The 26,557-nt window shown below is 36.2% G+C and overlaps 1 pseudogene; it reads left to right on the forward strand.

Annotated features, from left to right (window-relative positions):
* The first annotated feature begins 595 nt into the window (after positions 1-595).
* The window catches only part of LOC131626786 (uncharacterized), a 30,569-nt pseudogene continuing 4,607 nt past the window's right edge, over positions 596-26,557 (forward strand).

A 26,557-nucleotide genomic window follows, 5' to 3' on the forward strand; every position in this document is an offset into this window, starting at 1 on the left:
TTCTTAATAAATATTATACGTTAATTTTTGTCCCCATATTAGAATTCCTCCATTTCTTTACGGCAACTCCATTGTTTTTATTTATATGCTGACTCAACTTTCTTTATTTTTTCACGTGTTTTATTTTTGTTCATTTTCATTTATTATTTTGTTTTTTAAGTTGTTGTGTTGTATTACATATTTATATATAATTGTAGTATATGAACTATATTATATTATTTAGAATTTAATTTTATAAATATTTTATAGGATTAGATGGATCATCAAAATGATAAAATGATTCATCTGATAATGGATTATATAATTATTGTACGAAATTTATCAATACTTTATTTATGTTTTAATATATTTTAGAGTATTTGAAATATTAAATATTTTGTGTTTTATCATCTATGTTGTTTATGAATTGACAATATATATATATATATATATATATATATATATATATATATATATATATATATATATATATATATATATATATATATATATATATATATATATTTGTGAATATCACTTTTATTTTATTTAGCATAAGTGTTATAATATTTTAAGGGTTAAAAGGTAAGTTAGTTTTAAAATCCCTCCCCTCCCCTTGTAAACCAAACATATTTTTGATTAAAAATTCTCCCTCCCTTCCCTCTCCCTCTTTTGAACAAAACATACATTTAATTAAAACACCTCCCTTCCATTCCCCTCCCCTTTATTAAAATTTCTCCCCTCCCCTCCGTTGAACCAAACGAACCCTAAAAGCGAGTCTTCACAAATAAAAAAAAGTTAAGCACAACTTGAGAGATATATGAAAATTTGTTGCAACAATATGCTGCAGAAAACGCCGGGCCTTCATTCTTTTGCAAATAACTCTGCACAATCTGCACCTCCTCATGCAACTTATCACGACCTCAATCCCTTGGACCGCAACAACAATTTCAGAATCAGTTTCATCAGTGTTAAGGGGAAAGAAATTGGGAGAAAATGTAATCCATCTTTCATATATCTGAAGAATATTGTTACAAAAACGATAAGATTCAACTGAATCCAAGACTTTATACGAGTCCTTACTTATCTCACACCCAAGGGTTCCTAATCCTACACTTAGCTCTAACTGACTTAGAGTTAATTATGCTGATGCAGCTGGCATTTTGCCATGTGCTGAAAACTAACAAACATGTGCTTCATTGTTTACACAAGAGGGGGGAGAAAACTGCTAGAACCTTCTTAAAACATCTTATCTCAGAATCAATTTCCATAAAATATTGGCATACGTATTTTAATGGTAATATTTTCTTCTGGAGTTCACGAAAGCGGGGGCAGAAATGGATGTGGTGGAAAAGGAGGCACAAGCTATGTTCAATGCCAAGTTGTAACAAGCTTGGACATGATTCTTCTACATGTTAATTTTATTTCCCCCCTGCGTGTGCAAGAGCTTGTCTCATAAATGCACTTCTGTTAGTGTATGTTGTATGTTACCAGGTCATGACTAAACAAACTTTTTCCTTGATGACAGGCAATTGCAAAATTTTCTTCTGTGGTTTCTTATCTGTTTAGAAGCTTTGAAGACGTTGATTGCACACATCCTGAAATCATGAAATGGGAGGCATTTTTTGCAGTACCTGATAGCAATGGAGCAATTATACCGGGAGGTATACAAACAAATGACATATTCCCATTTTTTATTGATGGGACCTGCAGATTCAATTCAGTGGATGTTATTCTTCACAATTCTAGGACAAATGATAATCTAGAGCGTAATACCAGAAAGTTTGACATTTTAACTGGTAACAGAAAGGCTATGAAAACGTTACCTGACTGTGGAATATGGATTTCTATTCAACAGGCAATTACGGTAATATCTTGTGAAGAAGCGAAAATGGATTTCCTTATCGATTTATCTGGAATCATGTCTTCTATTTTTGAATACCAGAACTCAATTGGAAACAATCATGAAAATATTGTACTTCAAAGTTTGTTATTGCAATCTGTTAATTGTTTGCACGAAATCTCTCTTTCTGGTGGCAGATTTACTTTATGCTTGGGTCTTGTTCAAAATACTCCATCTTCAGAAAATGGGATCAAAACATTTGGTAGTTCTGAAGGTAGTACATCTCACTTGGTACAGGAAACCAATTTGTCTGTCTTTGAAAGGTCTAATAACCAGTCTCCCCTCATTGTTAATAAAATGGCGCCTCCTACAAATATTAGCATGCAAGATTCAGAAAGTCATTGGTTAGTAATGAATGTTGCAGTATGCAATATTTTCATCGGAAGATGCTCGATGAAAAGTGATCTACTTCGAGCACATAAAGTGAATAAGCTTCTGTCTTTGATTTCTATTGGTGGAGACTTTAATATGATATTCTGGGAGATTCAGGTAATAATTTGAGAAGCCAGTGAGGACATGATAATCTCAGACATGTTTCCGCATCTTTGTTTTGAGCCTTTTGTCACAAATTGAATTTCAAAGATTTTATCTGTTAATAATAGTATTCAGGTTTTAAAATTTATCTTATTCTACTGAATTACTAATATTGCTGGGCAGGGTGGAGTCATTGTTCTTGAAACATCATCTTTGCCAATGGCCATTGATAACTATTCTTTATATCTTCATTATATCGGCAATCTCACTTCTGTTGCACAGCAACATGATAAAAGCATCAATTTGACAGAAGATGGCAGGGAGAGATGTAATATTGATATTGATCAAGGGACTGTTGGCACATCTCAACAAGCTGAAAGTGAATTGCCAGATGCATTTGACATATCTTTGTCTCACTTTGCTCTCGTTTTAGCACTTGAAAACGAATCTGGTAATTAACTATTTGCTAATTTTGAAGTGTAACTTGGGATATTTTTTATTAAATATGTAACTCACTACTGTAGGTGGTATCCAAGAAATTGTACTGGAGGTTGACATCCGTCTAACATTTGAATTGAGAACTACTGGGATGAAGTTGACAATTGAGCTTTCTCGTTTATTAATCCTCTCACAAGTTATCCATGAGAGAGTGGAAAAAGAAATGATAATTCCTCATTTTTCTTCTGTGACATCCAAAGGTTTGTCATCTCACCTTGCGTCAGCAGATCCTTTTTCAGGATTTCAAAACTTCGATGAATTGAACTCCGATGGTGATGCAAGTTCTTCAAAAGACCCTACTCCAGTTCAATTATGTCATCAGAACCAAATTTTAAAAAATTTAAGAGCTTCCATATCATTAGAGAAGCCGGATAATGATTCTTTGCATTTTTTGGGGTATTGGTTTGGTAATGGTTGTCTGTCAGGTTTCGATATGACTCTTTCTGTATATGAAATCCAGGTGAGATTTCTTCCTGTTATAAATTTCTTGTATTGCTTAGTTATTATTTGTCCCTGCTGCTGCTCTCGCTAATATTTTAGAATCAAATTTGGCTGTCTTGCATTATTAAATTTTCTTTTGTTGCGTATACTGCAATGCTACATTTTGTTGAAGTTATAGATTTTAGATAAATTGAGAAGAAATATGATTAGAGTGTAACATGGTATAATAAACTTGATAGTTAATTGAAACAAAATGACTATAATTAGAGAGTTTAGGAAACAATTCATAAAATAACTTAAGTAATATGTAAACCAATCCTAGGAGATAATCTAAGATACTCTAACATTATAAACTGGTCTAAGGAGTTATAAACTAAGATACTCTTAACGTAATATCAAAATATTTTAAAACATTTTATCATTTTCTAACACATTTGTTCTGACTTTTTATTTCAATTTGCCAATATGCTAGACGATTTTGTCAATGGCCTCCTCATTTTCTGGGATATCCAGCCACAACACAACAGAAGCATCGGAGAAAAATCATTGGTCTAGTAGCCAAGTTGAGAATAGTTTTGAAGCAATCGTTCCTGATGGTACTCAGACTAAAAGCTCAATTACATTTGTTTATAACCTTTTGGGAAATTACTGTTTTAATTAGCAACGATCTTGTGTAGGTGCAATTGTTGCTATTCAAGATGTAAACCAACATATGTATTTTACAGTTGACGGTGAAGAAAATTCATTCAGTATAGGTGGTGCCATTCATTACTCTCTTGCAGGAGAAAGGGCTCTTTTCAGGGTATGAAAGTAGTGTAGCATATATATATATATATATATATATATATATATATATATATATATATATATATATATATATATATATATATATATATATATATATATATATATATTTCTTTATCTTTGTTCAATAATTGGCTCTTCCTGTTAATTGCTGCAAATTTGGCAGATCTGCTGATTCTTGATGTTCTCATCAAGCTCTTGATTATCTGATTTTATAAAAACAGTATAATTGTTTAGGGCCTTAGCAGGGCAATGGGCTTTATAATTCTACATTGCTATTATATTTTATTTGGCACAATCAAATATATAGTGCTGCTTGTATTTGGCAGGGGTTAATGTACAAGATGTTGATATGATGTGAAATTTGTGTTAACTTCATCTAGTTTGATTGAGTAGACGGTGTGCCAAAAGATAAGTGGTTGGCTCTTTCCCTGCTTTGTTCTTGAGCTAAGATTTCCATCATCTTAATTCTATCTGATGGAAATACTGGTGGTTTTTAGTTTATGATTTGCTAGTTGTCATATTAATTATGCTTAATTTGCATTACCTGTAAATGATTTCCATTTCTTATAAATACAAACAAGGTGTGCTATGTCTAAACAAAAACATTGCACAAAAATACAATTTCTACATGGTATCAGTCTATCAGAGTAAGTTCTGTGACCTGTCTCTGTGCTTCACTGCTGCTGCTGCTGTCAGCACCACCTTTCAGTTTTTTCAATTTTTTGCCACATATAGCTGTCCTTCACCGTCTACTCTGACGGGGCTTTCAAGCAACTGACCACACCACTATGACCGCCTCTTCAAGACCATCCTACCCCCAAGAGATCGCCGTCGCCAGCCATCTCAAGCCCGCATTATGGCCGATCTTCAGACCATCACTACCACGTGCATCTTCCTTTCAGGTGTCGCCTCGGCCCACTGGTTTCAGATCCGGTCTTGGTGTTTGGTTTTGGTGCACAAACACAGAGATCTGGTCTTGATATTTTTTGGTTTTGTTTGATTTTCATGCCTTCTTTTCTCATTCGTGGATTTTATTGTGGTGACTTCTCTTCCCACCGATGATCATTCCGGAGGTGTCTCTCTCTCCCACATATAGGTAATATTATTGGTGCCTTTTCTTCCGACCAACGATCAACCCGGTGTGACTCTTTTCCCACAAATGGATCATAAATGGCGTCTTCTTTTCTCGTCAATGATGATCAACCTGGTGGTGACTTATGTTGGTTATGCCTCACACTAGGCTAACAATTGTCAGACTTAGTTTCAAGTTTTGTGACGAATTGTTTTGTTGTCACAAGCTTAAAGGGAGTATGATTCGCTAGTTGTCATATCAGTTATTCTTATTTTGCATTAATTGTAAATGTTTTCTATTTCTGTTATGATACAAACAAGGTGTGCTCTGTCTAGAAACAAGCATTACACAAAAATACAATTTCTATATAGTTTTTATGATGTCATAATGTGTATCTCGCAAATGTAACAACAAAGGCATTTCCGCAGGTCAAACACTGCTTCCAAAAGGGATGGACGTCTACCGTTTTATGGGTTTCCCTCGTATCATTGTTTGCTAAGAATGATATGGGTGTACCATTGAGATTGAATTATCGACCAGGATCATGTTTTGTTGACATCTCATGTACTAATGATGGAGGATGTGCACTCTGGAGAGTTTATCCTCCCGAGGCTGAAAGTTATGAAGGAGTAGCCGACTTGGAGGCTTTCAATCAATCGGAGAAGAGAGCTTTCTACCTTGAGAACAAAATGAATAGCTCTGCTATTGCTTTCGTTGATGGTACTCTGGAGTTTGTCAAGAAGCCTGGGAGTCCAATCAAGTTCAAAGTTTTCAATGATCTTTCTGTTACTTATGATGTTTCCATGACTGCTAGCTATCCTAGAAGGGCTATGCAAATTTGTTTGCCGACTGATGAAGAAAGTACATCTTCACGGGGTGGAAAACTTCCTTGTATTGATATTAAAATTGAAAAAATTTCCTTGAATATTGTTCACGAACTTTCTGATACCGAAGATCTCTTCCCTCTCATTTGCTTATCCCTCAACGATACACAACTTACTGTACAGATATTGGCAACAAAATCTAGGGTCATAAGCACTTCAAGTGCATCAATAAATTATTTTGATGCTCAAAGAAACTTATGGTTATTCTAAATTCCCATTTAAATTATAAACTTCCTTTTTACCATTCACGTTTTATTTGAACTACATTCATAATATTTGATTTTTTGAATTTCAGGGGAGAAGTTCTCCATCCCGTTGAAATTAGCATTTTTTACCGATCTAATGTTCAGGCCCAGCTTTCAGAATATGCATCTCGTGCAGTGCCTACTAATTTCTTCTGCAGAATAAAAGAGGTTTTTAGAGTTACATCTGATTTTATGTATCTCCTCTTTATTTAAACAACTATATTGCTATTTTCTGAAATTTCTGAATCATCTGGGCAGTTGGACATATCACTGAATGAAAATTCGTTGGACGTGCTTCTCTTCATGATTGGGGAATTGAAATTATCCGGTCCTTATTCACTACAAAATTCTGTGATTCTGGCTAATTTCTGCAAGGTTGTTGATCTAGTGCATGTATATATTATTATTCTCACCATTAGAAAGAAACAAGAGGACTTACTTGATGTTTGCTCAACCACATTTTTGTTTTAGCTTCTCTTTGGTCTGTAGTTTCTCTGCTTAATGCCTAGAAAGTTATATTTTTGAGCACCACTGAATTAATGGTATAATTGGTTCCATTGGATCAACTAATTATGCTACTTGGCAGGTGGAGAATCAGTCAGGGTTGAATCTTCTTTTTCACTTCGATCAGCAACAAGTAACAATTCCCAGAAAACAGTCTGCCTCCATTTTATTAAGGTTTGCAGTTGTTATTCATGGCCATGTATATGGCACATAATTGAATATTAGATAAATTTATTTTTGGTCCTTGATCATATATCATAGATAGAGGGTAGACTTTTCTAATGAAAAATATTTCACAATCATTTGGTTGTAAATTTGAGTGTTTGATCCAAGATCTTAACTTTTACTTCATCTAGGTTGATATTTTATTTGATGGTAGGTTTTGATAAACTTGCGTCATATTTTGTATTTGACTAATGTTATGAGAACTGAGGTGGTTTTCAAAGGATCTCATATTTCCTTTCTCTTTTGTCCCCCCTCTTCTAGTTTGAGCCCCAATCCTCTAATTGAGTTACTGCTCATTCATGTTGTTACCCGAGATCAAAATTCTAATGGCTAATGTTGAATACCTTTTTTTTTTTTTTTTTTCTATGATTTTTAATTTGTGCCTGTCATGTGACAGGAGGCTCTGTGATTTCAAAGTTCAAGATTTAGAAACTGCAATATCTGTTTCTATCCAACTTGCGGATGGTGGTTCCTTTGCAACTTCTCCTATTCGTCTCTTACTTCCACAAACACAGACTCTTGCTTGGAAAGCCCAAATCATGTCAAGAGAAGGTCTTAACTACTTTCTTTCCATGCATTATTTGTTTTTTTTGTCCATTGGCCAGTGCAACCTGAAATTCACTAAATGCTCTCTACATTTTAAGTATTTAAAGATAGTTTGTTACTATGGGCTCCTTGTCGGAATTAATATTATTTTTCTCTTTTCCTCCTTCCTGATGTTGTTTCTAGCCTCCAAGGTATATGAATGAATTGCATTTCTTAAGTAGTACTTCAGGGAAGTATCGGTATTGGTATTTGATACTGTATCTTCTTGAACCATATATGTCACATTCAATAGAAGGGTGTTTATTTGATCTTGAAGAAGAATGATTGGTAAAAACGATATTTCATATTCATCTAATACTATGCAGTTTCTTAGCCATGTCATGAGAAACTGAGTGGTTGAAGTTGTTGGATGCTCTTTATATTTGGGTCGCCATCTTGGGATTTCGCAATTATGAAGGCTGTCCTTATCATATTCATTATTCATTTAACAGGTTCAAGAACATTTCCTGGGCCAATGCTTGTGGTTAACATTTCTAGAGATTCAGAGGTATCTGCAAATAATTCTTTTCCATTTAGCACATATTTTTTGCAAATTTGAAATTGGGTTAATAAAGGAGTATAATCAATTAAAGAATTAAATACTGTAAGAAATAAATAATTATGATAAGTAATCATATATAATGTTATAAACTAATGAAAGTAAAAATAATTATACATGCCTTTGTTTGAGTGTTAGTGTAATTTAAGTCAGAGATAGATTTCCTCATCTCCATGTATAAGCCATGTTTTTTTTTCTTTTTGTTTAAATCAGGTTGGCCTGTCATTTGTGGTTTCTCCGTTGATTAAAATACATAATGAAACTGGATTTTCAATGGAACTTCAATTCCAGCGACCTGCTCCATTGGAAGATGAGTTTGCATCTGTGTTGTTAAAACCAGGAGATTGTATAGATGATTCTATGGCTATATTTGATGCAATAAACTTCTCTGGGGGAGTAAAGAGGGCTCTAATGTCCTTAAGTGTTGGTATACACTTTCATCTGCTTACCCTTTTATACACTGCTATTCCTTTTCATTTCACACTATTTTCTCTATTCTCTACTATTCACAGTGTGAACCTTTGATAGGTTTAAAAGTTATATTGTTTCATATTATTGGGAAAAACCACCCAAGTCCCACATTAGTTAAAGATCGAGCCTACAAAAGGTTTATGTAGAGTGACATCTCTCACCTTACAAGCCTGTTTTATAGGGATGAGTTAGGCCAAACTTTGATTCTACTATGGTATGAAGAGCCTATCAATTCGGGCGACCCACCATTCATATATGCACACCAAGACCAATAGTGCTGGGTATAAGAGGCTGTATGGAAAAACCAAGTCACATATATCGACAATTCGGGTTATCCATCGTTTATATACACGCACCAAGCCAGTAGTGCTGGGCGTAAGGGGGGCGTATTGGAAAAAATCCAAGTCCCACCCGCATTGGCTAAAGATAGAGCCTACAAAGAGTTTTATATAGGGGGACACTCTTCATCTTTCAAGTTGGTTTTGCAGGGAGGGATGAATTAGACCAACTCTAATTCTGTTACATATCATTGTGGTTTCCTTTGTGAAAGATGAATGATTTCTGTCCTTATTAATAACACCACAGATTTTCATCTTTGCCATTCAAATTACTTAAATACTATTTCAGTGTTATTCCTGGTTTCCATACATGCTGTTAAGATATGTATAGATTTAAGTTATACTCCGTTGAGAAAATCTCTATTCTGATGAGAAAATTTCTATTAGATTAGTTTTATTAATTTATTCATCCCTATATTCAAGAGATTTGATTATTGATTTGAACGCATTCTTTAGTTATAAATAACAAAAAGCTGAGAGTATTTCTCTAAAGTAATTCCAATCATCTTTTTTAATGTTATTCCTGGTTTCTATACATGTAATTTTACTATAATTTAGAATGATGCCTAAGATTAAGTTTCTTTCTAACTAGCTAGATATTACAGAAATGATGCTAGGGACATTGTGTTAGTAATAGGCATATTAGGTAGTTTATTTATTTATTATTAAATGTTGTGTGTGCAGTAATTGCTATGTAACTGCTTTGTAACTGCTTTAGGTAGTTAGAATTATAAATATAGGGTGAAAGGGAAAAGGAAGGGATCAGGTATTTGGTATATTGGTTGGTTTGGGAGAGACTAGGCTCTCTAAATCCTAGAGGTTGGTTTATTTATCAGTTGTTGATTATAAACAGTTTGTACTTTGGTACCGGTTCCTATCAACTGGTATCAGAGCAGTTCTGATCCGAAGCAAGAAAAATCACAATAGGGGAAAATGGACATGCCACAATTTGACGGCAGCGAAGATGCCTATTGGTGGTTGATTTGTATTGAGAAGCATTTTGATGTTGTGGGAACACCAAAAAGTGAGAAGTTGTCTGAGGCAGTGAAAGCCTTGAGAAACCATGCTCTCAAATGGTGGCAGTGGTGGAGTCGATGCCATTTACAAGTGAATTTGCAAACGTTTCCGGTTGCGCTACTTTGGCATTTTAAGCCAGAGTATAGAGACCTCCTTCCTATATCCTATGAAGAAGAGGAACCTGAATTGGAATCGGAGTCGTCGATGCATCACACATTCAACCTTCAACAAGAAGAAACAAACCAAGGAAATTCCGCTCTCATTCATATAATGGAAGAAAGAAATGAGGAAAAGGTCGTAGAAATTGCAAATGTAGAAGATGGCCGAAATTCTCTCGTGAATGTCACCGTCGAAAAGCAACAAGTGACAAAAACAGACTTTTGCAAATTTTTTGGTATCAACAGACACTTTGATGAGCATGACCACAGAATGGTGTATGAATAGAGGAAAAGACTATCTAGAACAACTATCGGAGAAAGCAGGGCTTCACTCAAGTTGGACAACCTAGCGCCGTCACCGCCGCCAAAGCAACCAGGTCCAGACGAGTCCTTGGTTAAGGGTGGATTATCCTCTGGTTTGATAAAACCGGCACTGCTGATGCCTACTGCTGTCATGCTATGTTTTTGGATCAAACAGACCACTCAAAACAGAGTGTATGATCCAGGCATAAGTTATTATGTTTCACGCCTTGCTCTATCACTCTGCTTCAAGTTATGGGACCCTGGCGGACACTTATGTTATCCTTCATCTTCACCTTGAGGACAAGGTGATAGTTTAGGGGGGGAGTATTGTTAGTAATAGGCATATTAGGTAGTTTATTTATTTATTATTAAATGTTGTGTGTGCAGTAATTGCTATGTAACTGCTTTGTAACTGCTTTAGGTAGTTAGAATTATAAATATAGGGTGAAAGGGAAAAGGAAGGGATCAGGTATTTGGTATATTGGTTGGTTTGGGAGAGACTAGGCTCTCTAAATCCTAGAGGTTGGTTTATTTATCAGTTGTTGATTATAAACAGTTTGTACTTTGGTACCGGTCGGTTCCTATCACATTGTTAGGAACCAGAGAATTGAAACGGAAGACAGAAAAAAGAATCATAAGATTTGGAATTCTAATTGAATGCTGAAATGAACACGGGGATTAGAATGACCCTCTCCATCCTTGTCTCCTATTTTAGTGATGATAAGAGTCGGTCCAATGCTTCGGCCGATTGGGTGGCAATATCCATTCCCATACCCATAGTTGAGAAAATATCCGCACTCAGATCTGTATCTGCGCCGGTAACAACTTTAGTACCCGAACCCACTTAGGTGGGTACCCATGCCCATACTTGTTACTCACACTTTTTGTACAATAAATCAATAAATAACAGAATGTCAACCATTGATACTGAATTAAAAAGTCATTAAAATCAAAGAAAAAAATATTAAAGACTAAATTATTTTACTATCTCAATATTCAAAACAACAAACATCCATAATACCCCAAATATGCCAAGCTCAAATTAGGAAGTATATAAACACAATCAGTATATTAAGAAAAGCAACAAATATGATCTGTCTGTAAACATGAGCCTCCATACTCAAACTCACACCAGCCTTCTCTTAGGAGTGACTGAGATACTACAGAACACAATCTACAACCCATAAGTGTCTGAGATACTGCAGAACACGATCTACAACCCAAAAGTGTCTGGCTCTTGGATCATGCATGAACTGATTTTCAATGCCAAAAACATATGCCAAGTCTGCTCTTGTGTTGGCTAAGTAGATCAACTTACCTTCTAGTCTCCGATATTGAACTTCGTCAACCTTAGCACTTGTCATCGACGCTCATTATGTGATTTTTCTTAATAGGGACACTTGCAGATTTGCATCCAAGTTTGTCTCTCATGCAAAAGATCAAGCACATACTTATACTTCCTCTGAGATATAAAATGTCTTGTTTTGAGTATCTTCTTTGGTACACCAATGTTGGGTCACTGGTCTTTGTCTTCACTGCTTCTGATACAGGTGCCAATGTTTTGTTTTGAGTATCTTCTTTGGTACACCAATGTTGGCTCACTGGCCTTTGTCCTCACTACTTCTGATACGGGTGCTGAATGTACTAGAGGCCAAAGGAGGGACATTAACAAAAATAGGAGATTTAGAGGGTAAAGGGGGAACTTGAGCAGGAACAAGTGACTCAGATGTAGAAACAGGTGATTCTGGAACAAGAGGAACAAAAGCAACAGCAGATGATTTCTGGAAGACAAGGACCAAGCTCGAGAAACCCACCTCAATCTTCATCTTCAAACCAAAATCCATTCGAACCCCACAAACCTAGACCCCATTAATATCACTTTTAAATAATAAAAACTAAGCCCACCACAACCTCAATTTTAAACAAATATGCAGCCTATTTTTCTCTATAATATTGTTAAATCCGAATATTACTTTGTGATAATGAATATACAAGCACTAATCTCTTTAAATAGAGTATCCAGACCTAATGGGCCTTACTAAAGGTCCAAACATGAATTACTAATAATACTAAAAATAACAGTAGTAAAATTAATTATTTACAACAAATATATTTCATTCTGTTTTGTTTTTCGAACACTTTGTTGAATCAATTGACCTTTATACCGAGTTAATTTGATTTAATGTTTTGGAAGACTTTGTTGAATCAATTGACCTTTATACCGAGTTAATTTGATTTAATGGTTAATTTTCAGGTAACTTCTTATTTGCATGTAGACCTAAAATGACTGAGGAATTTAGTAACTCTGAAACATCTCTTTCGCTGGAATGGTCGGATTATATTAAAGGTGGGAAAGCTGTCCGTCTAACTGGAGTATTTGAAAAATTAAACTACAAAGTTCGCAAGGCGTTATTTGTAAAATCTGTTAAATGTTCCTTTAGCACTGTGCATTGCAAACTCATGTCTGAGGGTTTATGCGTGTCCGATATGCATTTTCTCATTCAGACAATTGCTAAAGATATTCCTGTTGCACAACCTGAAAAGTCTGCTGCTGTGTTAAAAAATGGGAATTCAAAAGTTTCATTGCTGGAGCAGAAAGAAATACATATTCTTCCTACTGTACGGTTGACAAACTTATTGCACTCTGACATAGACGTCCTTTTAAGTGAAACAGGTAAAGAAATGCATGTTTTGGCTTATATATATTTTTTACACTACATTAACTTTTAATTTTGATTTCGGTTAAGATCAGCTGAATCTGGTTGGATATGTTTAATTTTGATTTCGGTTAAGATCAGCTGAATCTGGTTGGATATGAGAAAATTGGGAAGCAGGCAAGGATATCATGTGGTTCAACAGCTGATTTTTATGCCAATCCAGCAGTTATCTATTTCACGGTTACTTTAACTTCTTCTAATTCAAGTTGCAAGCCTGTAAATAGTAAGGATTGTGTTAAGAAGTTACTGAAGCAGAACAATGAAATCCAACATCTTGATATAAATTTGGACTTCGATGGAGGAAAGTTTTCCGCAACCTTGAGATTGTACCGAGGAAACAGGGGCATGCTGGAGGTTATTATGTCTGCCTTTGTTTTCATTGAGTAGAGCTGACATCTAGTTGTGAAGTTCTATATCATGCTTTTGTTTAGTTTCTCATATATCTTGTGCATCTGTGGAACTACTTGCAGGTTGTTGTTTTTACATCCTATTCTATGAAGAATGAGACAGACTTTCCGATTTATGTTCTTGCAACAAAAAGGTGGCCTCTATCCAGGTGATTCCTACATTTCTAGTCATTTAATAGGTTATTAATGCTATATTTGGCCATTTTTGACATTGGTTGGTTCTCCATATGCAGAATTGAATTAGAAAATTTGAATTCAAACATTCCTTCAGAGCTAGGATTATGTTTGCTTCCAAAGTCCACCAGATCGTGGTTCTTGAAGTAAGATTAGTTATTGTCCATAACTTAATTGTTTAATATGTCAAATTTGTGGTTTCTTGTAATGGTACCTAAGTTTACTTGTTATTCTATTTTCAATGTTTCCAGATCTGAAAGAGTGCAACTGAAATTGCCGGAAGACCATACATCTGAGGCACTGCTAGACTTGGGTTCATTATCAGGCCTTACAGAAATAAGCTTTAAAAAAGAAGAAGGTTCTGGGATTAAATCCGTAACAAAGCTTGGAGTGTCTATTGGTCCTTCTTTAGGAGAGATTGTTGTGCCCTCCCAAACGGTTACTTTGGTTCCACGATATGTTATTTGTAATGAATCAGAACAATGTATTACTGTTCGCCAATACTATTTCCAGGTATGCATCAAGTATATAATAGTTTAAGAGAGAGAGAGAGTGTGTTTTTTGTATAACCTGTACTTAACTTAGCTTTCTGTGAAGGATGAGGTGGCAGGTGTTATCTCCATTGAAAGCAAACAGAGAATGTCATTGCCGCTGAAGGAAGGATTAAGCAAGAAAAAAGAGCTCAGTGTATTTGAGCGGTTAATCAGAAAACACAGAGTTGACAGTGACAATTCCTTGTTATATATTCAGTTTCAAACAAATGAGCCTGGATTGGGATGGTCTGGGCCAGTGTGTTTAGCTTCACTAGGGCATTTTTTCCTGAAATTCAGAAAAGAAGATACAGCATCAGACAACAGAATGATACAATTTGCAGCTGTTCAAGTGGTAGAAGAAGGTTCTACTCTTGTTTTGAGTTTCTACAAGCCACCAAATTTGAGTCTTCCTTACCGAATTCAAAATTGTTTGCCTAACGTATCAATAACTTACTATCAAAAGGTATACAGCGATTCTTTGTTTTGGATTTTTATATAATCATTTTCTTTTTCTTCCCTCCCCCTCACATCATTTGTGAAATTTCCAGGGTTCATTAGAGCCGGAGGTTCTTGGACCTGCAGGCAGCGCTGATTATGTCTGGGATGATCTAACTCTTCCTCGTAGACTGGTTGTCCGCATCAATGGTGCTCATTTGAATCTTGTTGCAGACTCTATAATCTCTTCTCAGCATCAATAATGATGGAGCCATGCTTTTATAAAAAAATTTGATTTGCCTTTTATAAAAAAAATTTGATTCATGACATCTTGGCAAAAAAATCCTGATTTATGAATAACTTAATTGGTTAATATTAGAGTGAGATATGAGAGAGAAGAGAGAAAAAGCTAAAAGAGAAAAGAGAGAAACAGATTCTGTTATTGCTGAATTGGAAAGGAGCATTATGCTCTATTTATACAAGAGGAGATGAACATTCAAGAGTTGAATCATTCAAGCTCTACAATTAAGGAAGACTTTTCTTATTCTATTAAATTAAGGCTGGACTTAATTATTCTATAGTGCTGATTATTCATATTCTAAGATATAACTCTAATACTCCCCCACAAGCTCAAGGTGGCTGCAAAGGCTGACTTGAGGCAGACAGGTTGAGCTTGCTGCTGAGCTCCATAAATCTTGAACATGAGAGAGGCTTGGTGAGGATGTCAGCCTTCTGGTCAACACCAGGAATGTGGCAGACAGTGAGAGACTTATTAATCACCTTTTCTCTTACAAAAAAGAGGTCAATTTCCATATGCTTTGTTCTTGCATGAAGAACAGGGTTATGAGCCATAGCAACTGTGCTCTGGTTGTCACAATAGATGGTTGGAGTTGTCAAGGGAATTTTTAGTTCAGCTAGCAAAGTTTGAACCCATAAAACTTCAGCTGTGGTGTGAGCCAAGCTGCGATACTCTGCCTCAGCACTAGAACGAGCAACAACAGTTTGCTTTTTGGACCACCAAGAGATCAAATTAGGGCCTAAGTACACAGCTGACCCAGAGGTGGATCTTCTATCATCTGGGTCAGCAGCCCAGTCAGCATCACAATAGGCTTGCAGAGAGAACGGAACAGTGGAGGCAGGAGTGAACAATAAACCAGAGGTGATAGTTCCTTTTAGGTAGCGCAAAATACGCTTGACAGCTAGCCAATGGGACTCCAAGGGGTGTGCCATGAATTGACATACTTTGTTAACAGCATAGCAGATTTCTGGCCGTGTAATTGTTGCATACTGCAGGGCCCCTACAATGGACCGGTAGTGGGAGGCATCAGACAAGGCAGCAGACCCTGTTTTGATGAGTTTGGTGGAGGATGCCATAGGAGTAGCAACTGGATTGGAATTCTCCATATCAGTTTTGATTAGCAAGTCCCTTAGGTACTTAGATTGAGTGAGAAGGAGATTTCCATTGGACAATTTCTTCACCTCAAGGCCCAGAAAATAATCCAAGTCACCAAGTTGTTTGAGAGCAAACACATGATTTAATTGTTGAGTAACTTGCTTGATGAGAGGAGGGGAGTTTCCTGTGATGATTATATCATCAACATAAACCAGCATATAAATGACAGCATTGTGATGCTTGTAGATGAAAAGTGAAGTATCACACTTGCTGTTTAGAAAGCCAAAGGATAAAAGAGTGGTTTTGAGTCTTTCAAACCATTGCCTCGGGGCTTGTTTTAGGCCATACAAGGCCTTGTGCAAGTGACAAACCAGAGATGAATTAGGGGCAGTAAATCCAGGGGGTTGCATCATATAGACCTCCTCTTCAAGAATGCCATTCAAAAAGGCATTGTTTATGTCCAACTGCTGCAAAGGCCAATTGTAAGTTAGAGCAAGAGTCAAAATAATTCTAATTGTGACCGGTTTAATAACAGGGGAGAAAGTTTCATTAAAGTCAAATCCATGGACTTGATGGAACCCCTTAGCAACAAGCCTAGCTTTGTACTTATTTACTGTCCCATCAGCATTTTCCTTTACACGAAAAACCCACTTGCAGCCTATTGCTTTCCTGTTAGCAGGCAGTGGTACCAAAGACCAAGTGTTGTTCCTTATCAAGGCACCATACTCCTCTTGCATAGCAGCAAACCACTTAGGATCTTGGAGAGCAGTTTTAACACTCTTAGGCTCAGAATTGACAAGAAAAATGGAAGGATTTAGACGAGGTAAGGGTACACCAGATTTAGTTCTAGTAGTCATAGGATGAGTATTGGTGGGGAGAGGCTGAAGGTTAGGATCCCTAGGAGCATAAATAGAGGAGGAGGATAGTGAAGTGGTAGTAGTAGGCTGATTGTTGGCATTTGAAGAGGGTGAAGGAGTAGGATTAGTGCTGGCTGTTTGTGTTATAGGGGTTGCTGACCCAGAGGCAGTAGGTGTGGGGCTGGAATTGGATTGGGAAGAAGAAGAGGAGTGTGAGACAATAGGTGTGGGGCTGGAATTGGATTGAGAAGAAGAAGAGGAGTGTGAGGTAGTGGAAGCAGTAGGAACGGGAAAAACATGAGGGAGAGCTTGTGTGTTAAGGGTTACTTTAGATGAGGAGGAGGATGGAATGGTTGATGAGGGGAGATAAACATTAGAGGAAAAAAGATCATTGTAAGGAAATTTGGACTCGTTGAAAAGAACATCTTTAGAGATGAATATTCTACCACTTGGAGAGAGACATTTGTAACCTTTGTGAGCTGTAGAGTACCCTAGAAAAAGGCACTCGTGGGATCTAAAGTCAAATTTTTGAGAGTTGTATGGGCGAAGGAGAGGAAAACAAGCACACCCAAAGACTTTAAGGAATTTATAGTTAGGATTTTGATTGAAAAGGACAGCATATGGTATATGTTGATTGAGAGACATGGTTGGTAACCTATTTATTAGGTAGACAGCGGTTAAAAAGGCATGATCCCAAAATTTGAGAGGTAAAGAGGCATGACTCAAGAGGGTTAAACCAAGATCAACAACGTGTCTATGCTTCCTCTCCACTACACCATTTTGGTGATGAGTGTGAGGGCAAACTAGGCGATGAATAATGCCAAGATCAGAAAGAAACTTTGTAAATGGGCGAAATTCACCACCCCAATCAGTTTGGACAGATTTAATAGGAAATCCAAATTGTAATTCAGCCATGACTTTGAATTGTTTAAAGATAGTTAAGGCTTCAGATTTATTTTTGAGCAAATAGATCCAAGTAAATCTGGTGTATGCATCAACAAAGGTGATGTAGTAGGTAAAGTTTTGGGAGGATTTGACTGGGGCAGGACCCCATAGGTCACTGAAAATTAATTCAAGAGGAGAGTGATATTGAGTTTGTGACTGAGGGGAGTGCAGCCTATGTGCCTTTCCCATACAGCAGGCAGAACAAAAGATAGATTCAGCTTTATTAGAATAAGGAATATTACATTGAGCTAAAACAAGTCTCATAGTATTAGAATTTGGATGACCAAGGCGTAAATGCCAAGTATGTTGAGAATTATATGAGTTATTAGCTGATACATTTTGATTAGAAACTGAAACCCTATCACTAGTGCTGGAATCAAATCTTGAAACATGAGCATTAGAGTCTAAGGTGAGACATGAGACTTGACTTGTTGAAGGAGACTTAAGAAGCTGAAGATGGGAAAATTGGTACAGGCCATCACTTCCTACACGACCTTGGAGCAGAATTTCATTGGTAGCCTGAGATTTGACATAGCACATATCAGCATGAAACTCAAAGAAAACTCTATTATCAAGACAGAATTTGCTGACACTTATCAGGTTCTTTGTAATAGTAGGAACAAGCAGTAAATTATGAAGAGCTAATGGAGTGTTAGGTTTAGAATGAGAAGGAAAATAAGAAGAGCCTGAAGAGTGAATGTGCAAACCTTGACCGTTACCAATGAAGATCTGATCAGGACCTTCAAAAGGTGTGGTTTGCTGTATGTTTTGAGAGGCATTGGTAACATGATAAGAAGCTCCTGAGTCTGGGAACCAGGCACTGCTTGGAACTGAAGTTGTGTTAGCAATCATAGCATTGGGAGTGATATGTGACTGAGGAACAGGGAGAGGGGCAAGTCTTGGTTGATAGCTTGGGCGTGACCGAGTGTTAACCATGGGCTGAGCAAACTGAGGTCCACCAAATGGTTGATACGGATAGAAATTTTGTAGGTTCATTGTTTGAAAATCAGCAGGTATGTTAGGTTGAAATTGTTGATTGAACCTATGATAGCAGTTAGCAGCAAGATGACCATATTTGAAGCAAACTTGACATTGAATGTTGCTGAACCTACCTCTCCCACGGCCGCGTCCACCACCACGGCCAGCTGCACGGCCTCCTCTTGAATAGGTTGGATTAAAGGTTGAATTCACAGCTTGTTCATTGTTCTTGTTATTCGAGTTATCAGTTTCAGGTTGAGAATTGGCTTGAGTGAGATTCACTGAGGCAGCCACCTCCATTTGTGAGTGTTTCTTATAGTTGTTGAATCTCATCTCATGAGCAAGAAGAAGAGCTTCAACTTCTTCAAGTTCTACTGAATCAAACTTGCTTTCAATAACTGAAATAACAGAGGCAAAGTCTTGAGGAAGACCTTCAAGAATCACATCAATGTGTTGCTGATCTGGAACTGGATCTCCTACTGAAGCAAGCGCGTCAACAAGAGCTTTGATGCGAACCAGATAATCACCAACAGATTTGTCTTCAAGTGTTGTAGATCTGAGTTCCGCTCGTAGTTGTCTTGCTTTCGCACGTGTAAGCTTTTGAAAATGCGCAAGAATACGTTCCCAGAGCTCGTAGGAATGAACGCATCCAAGAACACGTGAAAGAATTGAAGGTGAAAGCGTGGATTGAAGCCACGTCATAAGCCACTGATCTTGCGTAATCCAGGTGCGATACGCAGGGTTCTCACGAGCAGCGGCACGATCTTCATCAGTCAGGTATCGATTCGGTATGTCACGAAGGTAAAGGTAGTTTTGAAGATTGTTCGCGTTAACGAAAGGATCTACTTGTTGGCGCCAAAGTAGGAAATTCTTCTTATCAAGTTTTTCCGTGATTTTGAGTTGGAAGGACATAGATGTTGGGGTGGCCGGAGCTGTAGTTACTGGAATCGCTGCCATGGATAGAACCGAAGCTCTATGATACCATATTAGAGTGAGATATGAGAGAGAAGAGAGAAAAAGCTAAAAGAGAAAAGAGAGAAACAGATTCTGTTATTGCTGAATTGGAAAGGAGCATTATGCTCTATTTATACAAGAGGAGATGAACATTCAAGAGTTGAATCATTCAAGCTCTACAATTAAGGAAGACTTTTCTTATTCTATTAAATTAAGGCTGGACTTAATTATTCTATAGTGCTGATTATTCATATTCTAAGATATAACTCTAATAGTTAAGTATACATGAGGTTAAGACATTGATGGTTTTAAAAATTTGCCTTAGCTGTGGCCACCCCTATGGTCTGTTATTGGACTCCTTGTTTGTCTCATTGCAACATTCTAACATATTTAGCGTGCTGGCTTGAAAGGTGGGTTAATCCCATATCGCTTAGAGATATGGTTTTTGTAGTGCTTATATGGATTAGGCTATCCTGATGAGTTAGGGCCTAAGCCCAAATTCTAAGAATAGTGCACTCTACAAGCATTATTAACCACTTAGTTGCCAAGGATAGGAGTGGCTATAGGCTTAGAATCTGCCATGTCGGCCGTCTGGAATCTTTTACAACAATAATGATTCTCGTAAATATTCGTAATTAAGAAAAATGGAAATAAATTATTGAGCTGATAAGTACATGTATCATGGTTGTATGAATGGAAAAGAAAAAAAGGAAAGAAATTAAAGAATAAAGTGTTCTATTGTAACTCTTAAAATTTGGATTGAACTCACTTAACCCTACTAATAAATGTAGTTATATGAGTTATGGTTCAGTTATCTTGAGCTTCTTAAGGCAATCTATTTATGTTAACAAAGACTCTTATGAGCTATATTTCTTTCTGAGTTATATAAATAAACAAAGGCTCTCACTCAACAAAGACTCTTATAAGTTAAATTTCTCTCTGGCTTTTCATTCTTACACTATCAATCTAATAGTCTCTCATGATTTGGATAAATAATCAGCTCATCATAAAAGAAAAAAACTTAAGAAAAACTAATAGTGCTGTTGATTTCTGTTGTAGATAGCCTTCAATTACGAGAGATAAAGTTGGATAAGGTGAGAACATGGAGAGCTTTTTATAAACTTGGTCAACAAAGAGTTTTGGCCACACGCTTACTTTCAGACAAAAGATCAAAAGATCAGATCAGTGAGCCTGATGCCTTTGAGATCACAAAAGTGGGATATGAAATATATGCAGAAGGGCCAACTCGAGTTTTGCGAATTTGTGAGTTCTCTGATAGTTTCAAGAAGGATGCAGTTCTTGATTTGTATGCAAAATTTCAACTGAGAGTTTCTCGGCTTGCGGTTCACATACTTGAACATGTAACACAGGTATCCTAGCTTTTGTCAGGTGCTTGACCACCAAAGTCTAATATCTGTTGATTTTTGTTGAAGTTGGACTTTCCATGTTTATAATTTATGCTTGCTAACGTGTATACTGTGTGAACTTGAATAAAACTAAGTTTGGAACAAAAGACATTCCCTGTTTCATCCGATCTTACCGGGCATTTCTCAGTTTGTAGTAATAAAAATTGATAGGAAAATTTCATATATATCTGTAATCAAATATGATAGTAAAATCAGTGGCTCAATTTCAAATACTGCCAGAAGTAGATTTTTTGAAGTTAGTGTCATAAAATGTGTTGCCCTGGAAAATGGGAGTGATTTTTCCTGGTCTATGCGATATTTTAGTGTTCAATTCTTAGTGAAGCATAGAAGGTATGATAAATTGTTTTCTCTAACTTTTAAGCTCCAGTTTTTGTTTTCTATTGTAATTGTCAAGCTTCTATTTGAAGCAGGAAGATGAAAATGAGCGCAAAGATTTTACACCAATTGTAGTCGTGAAGCTTGAGAATCTTCACATGGTTACTGTTTCTAATAATCATCAGAAATATAACCAGCTCAGTATACAGGTAACATGTTTAATTCAACAGCATGATTGATTAATACTATTTATTTCACCTTTTTTTATACCAAGTCCGAGGAAAATAATTCGTTTAAGGACTTTATTGATCATATCCTATTTGTTATCGATCTAGTACATGAACTTGGAGCTTAAGCGGACTGGAGCTCCTTTTGCATCAATGCTTCGCAGACATCAATCAGATGGCAGTGACCCAAATGATAGTGTACTGAAGGTTGTTTTTGTTATACTCACGTCCAGTTCAAATGTGAAGCAATTTAGATACTCATCAATTTTTCTTCAGGTAAAGTTGGATGTTGGCTTTTTCTAATATTATTGAATTTTAAGGTATGGACTTAACAGCTCCGCACATGAATTGGTCGTACTCTTATATGATTCGGCATTTTGTTTTGTGTAGCCTATGGATTTGAACCTTGATGAGGAGACATTAATGAAACTTGCTTCATTTTGGAGAACATCTCTTAGTGACTCAGAGAGTCAGCGGATTTACTTTGATCATTTTGAAATCCATCCAATAAAGGTTTCCTTCCACAATTTGTTTTTCCTACTTTGAGTACTTTTCATTAATTACTATACTTGAAAGTCATATACATTGTTTTTAGAAAGATAGAAGCAATAAGAATAATGTATGAGATACACTACTATGTATAGTAACCCTTATATTTACATTAATAGGTTAAAAGAGGTACATAAGAAAGACAAATGAGGCAAACCCTAATACTAAATCCTTGTAATGTAATACTGTAATTTATAATTTATACTATAACTCTTACTACTCCCCTTTAAACTGAAGCAGATATATTAATCATGCTCAATTTGTTACAAATGAAATCACTATGCACTCTATTCAATGCCTTTGTAAACAAATCTGCTAGTTGATCTCATGTCCTAACATATTAAGTAGATATGAGATTTTCTTGAACTTTCTCTCTGAAAAAGTGACACTCTACCTCTATGTGTTTTGTTCTTTCATGAAAGACTTGATTTGATGTAATATGTATCATTGCCTGGTTATCACACCAGTCTTATAGGACAATTATTCTCATCACAATAAAGTCTCACCGGTTAATCACTCTTTCTCTTCAAATTTTCTAAGATCATTTTAAGTCATATTAGTTCACATATCCTTTGTACCACTCCCCTGAACTCTGCTTCAGTATTAGATCTGGATACCACACTTTAGCAACTGACGATATTCATTTTAGCAACTGGAGCAAATGTCTCTGAGTAATCTACTCCTTAAGTTTGGGTGAATCCTTCGGCAACCGATCTTGCCTTGTACCTCAATAGATTCATTAGCCTTGTATTTTACATGCATACCAATCTGCACCCTATAGTTTTCTTTCCATTTGAGAGAGAAACCAATTCTTAAGTATTATTCTTATCCAGTGATTCCATCTCCAAGTCCATGGCTTGCTTCAATTTTCTGTCAGACAATGCCTTAGATAGAGAATTAGGTACTATTATAGTGTTTAGACTTGTGAGGAAGACTTTAGTGTTTGGTTTAACAAATGCCCATTCTTTTTCTCAACAATCCCATTTTTGTTGGAGAGTTAAGTTTTAACACAGGAAGACTCATGAATGATACATTCTTTTTAACAGAAAGAATTATCGCTGTCCACCTCCGCAGATGTTACATTGTCTACTTTTTCTTATAATGTTCCTACACCTACTATTTACATTCCACCTATGCCTACTATTAGCGTCCACAATTTTGCGAATTCGAAGAAGATACACTTTTACCTTCGCACCTTCAAGCTTGTTCGCATAAAGTTCAACACGAAGATGTTGTCTATTTTTGAAAGTAGGTGAACAATTTGTTCCATAGCTCATGTGCATGAGAGTAATCGAGAATGCGAGACAATATTTTGCTTGTTAGCGTGGACCGTAACCACAATTTGAGCATCTGATCACGGGATCTCCATGACAGATACACATGATTCATCAATCCTTTGTTGTGATCCGCATTGTGCAAGTATTTCACTGGAATTCTTGGACAAACAACAAATTCGGTGAGATTGTGTGCATTGATATATGGTGCTACTTGTTAGGGCCATAGATGAAAATTATCTTCATTGAGTTTTTCTGAGATTTTTCAAGAGAGAATTGAAGCAAAGAACAGGATTCAGAGACAAGTTGAGAATTCAACTGCTCAGACGGAGAACTACCACTATGTGACAGACGTGGTGGTGACGGAGGGGGAGTGAGATCCGCTATTGATCGAACTAGCTTGTTGATATCATATCATATTATAGAGAGAATGATAAAGTATATTTGATTTGTAATTTTGTTTAACTGTTTTTCATTGCTACAAAATCAGTTACAATTATTCAGTTTTACAATGGGATGTTAAGACATTTCTATTTGCAAATGTATTGTATATCTCCTATAGGGTGGGTTTAGTCTAACCTTACAAGCTGGTATTGTGGAGTGAAGTAAAATCCTAAAGTCTAAATTCTAAGAATATTCAACAGTATATCCAATAACTAATTTATAATTTATCCTGAATTTTTAGATCATTGCCAATTTTATACCTGGGGAATCACATTCAACCTATAGCTCATCGCAGGAGGCTCTAAGATCCTTAATTCATAGTGTGGTTAAGGTTTGTTTAGTATACTTCATTGACTATTTTCCTCATAACCATGGCGTGTACTCATACTTACCTATTTATTCATGTTTAATTCTCATCTTCCTCTTTTTCAGGTGCCTTCCATAAAAAATATGGTAGTAGAACTAAATGGGGTTCTGATAACCCATGCTTTGATTACAATTCGTGAATTATTTATTAAATGTGCACAACACTATTCATGGTAAGCCTACAATATTTTTATTTATTTTTTATTATTATTATCAGAGTTATGGCTGAATTTGAAGTGCATGTTCAGGTATGCTATGAGGGCTATATATATTGCCAAAGGAAGTCCTTTGCTCCCTCCGGATTTTGTTTCTATATTTGATGACCTGGCTTCGTCATCTCTTGATGTCTTCTTTGATCCTTCACATAGGTTACCAAACCTTCCAGGATTAACTTTAGGTATATGATGTGCTTTATCAATTTCCTATTTGCGCTCATTTTTATTTTCTAATAAACTGTGTACGGAACCAATAAATGGACTCAATTTTTGGAGAGAGATAATCAATTAGTATAAATTTTTTCTCGGACCTTTACTTCAATAGTAAGACTCATTAGATTTAAATAATTTTTATAAAGAAATTAACATTTTCACATTATTTATATTTAAAATATATTTTAAGTTTTCACATGATATCAGAGCCCCGACCCTGATTCAGCTTGGTGGGGGAGCGGGAGCTGAATCCTGTGTTGGATTTTGATTTAGGATGTGGGAGACTCATATTTGTGAGGGAGATTGTTGGGTTCAAGTGTGAGTGATTAAATCCTATTTTGAGTATAAATGAGTAAAATGATGGATTTATTCGATACGTGATCAGTTTAGTCAAGATCGAGTGCTGGATCTTAAGATTTTATGTGCTGGGGTTGCCTTTTAGTGCGACGATCAAAGAAATATCTTTTTTCGTACACGGCGTGGTCAAGATTGAGCTTTCTAGAGCAAGATCGTAAAAAGATAGTGTAGGGCTTGTTTTTTTGGGCTGTTTAACTGGGTCGGGTTTTTTAAGTGAAAACCTGGTTATTATTTCAATTAGGTTCTCCCTCCTAACCCTAAAACAGAAACAACTGCATCTTTCCCGTAGGTGTTGGTACCTCTGCAACTTTCAAGCTTCAATCTTCCCCATTCCGTTGTTTTCCCTGCTTGCCCCTGTTATTGTTGCTGTTAATCTTCTCCACATACTCCCTCTACCATCAATATTTGTGTTCTTCCCCCATCATTTTCTTAACACTATTTTCTCCCTTTTGTTATGGCTTCAGATTTATATGAAATTACCAATTTTCCCTTCGGTAGGATCTTACGTTCTGTGCTACGATCCTAGTATTTCGATCTTTCACAGACTGTCTGATATATATCTAATGCCTTAAAATTTTGGTTGGAGATGTACCTTGTACGTGACCCATATATATACCTAGTGCCTTAAAATTTTGGTTGGAGATGTACATCTTCTTTTGTGGTCCTGGAGCATTGGTCTCATTATTTCTGACTTTCTTGGGCTCTCCAAGTGGTATCATAGCTTACCAATTGGGCCATCCACCATATATGTCCACGCTCAAGTCCAATAGTACTTGATGTGAGGAGGGTACTGGGAAAATGTTCTATCCCTATATATTATTAAGTTTTCACAACTACATCATGTTCTATCCCTATTTACACGATATGATATGTATGTCCTACACAATATGTATACAAATCATAATCTTATTTTCATTACTCACCCTCTAGTTTTAGCATATAAATCATATGCATCAAGCTTGTTAATCCTGATTCGAGGACCTCAGTGATATAATGAAGCATATGTCAATTGATCATTGAAATTGACAAAGTTAGCGGTGATGTAGTTTGATTCGATCTTCTCCATGACAATTGGCAATCTATAATTGCCCTTCTCATGAAAAGTTGGATTAGAGAAAATATGCAACGTCACTTGATTAGCATATATCAATGCCATTGTCTCTTTAAATTGAAGCTCATTGAGGAACTGTTTCATTCAAATGAGCTCGCAAGTTATTAGTGTCACAGTCCTATGTTCAGCCCCAGCATCGGATCTTGCAATATACTCTAGTTTTTACTTTTCAAAGATATGAAGTTTTCTTGAATTTTACTCTC

This window comes from Vicia villosa, unplaced genomic scaffold, assembly GCF_029867415.1.
Source record: "Vicia villosa cultivar HV-30 ecotype Madison, WI unplaced genomic scaffold, Vvil1.0 ctg.000321F_1_1_1, whole genome shotgun sequence".
Classification (NCBI taxonomy): Eukaryota; Viridiplantae; Streptophyta; class Magnoliopsida; order Fabales; family Fabaceae; genus Vicia; species Vicia villosa.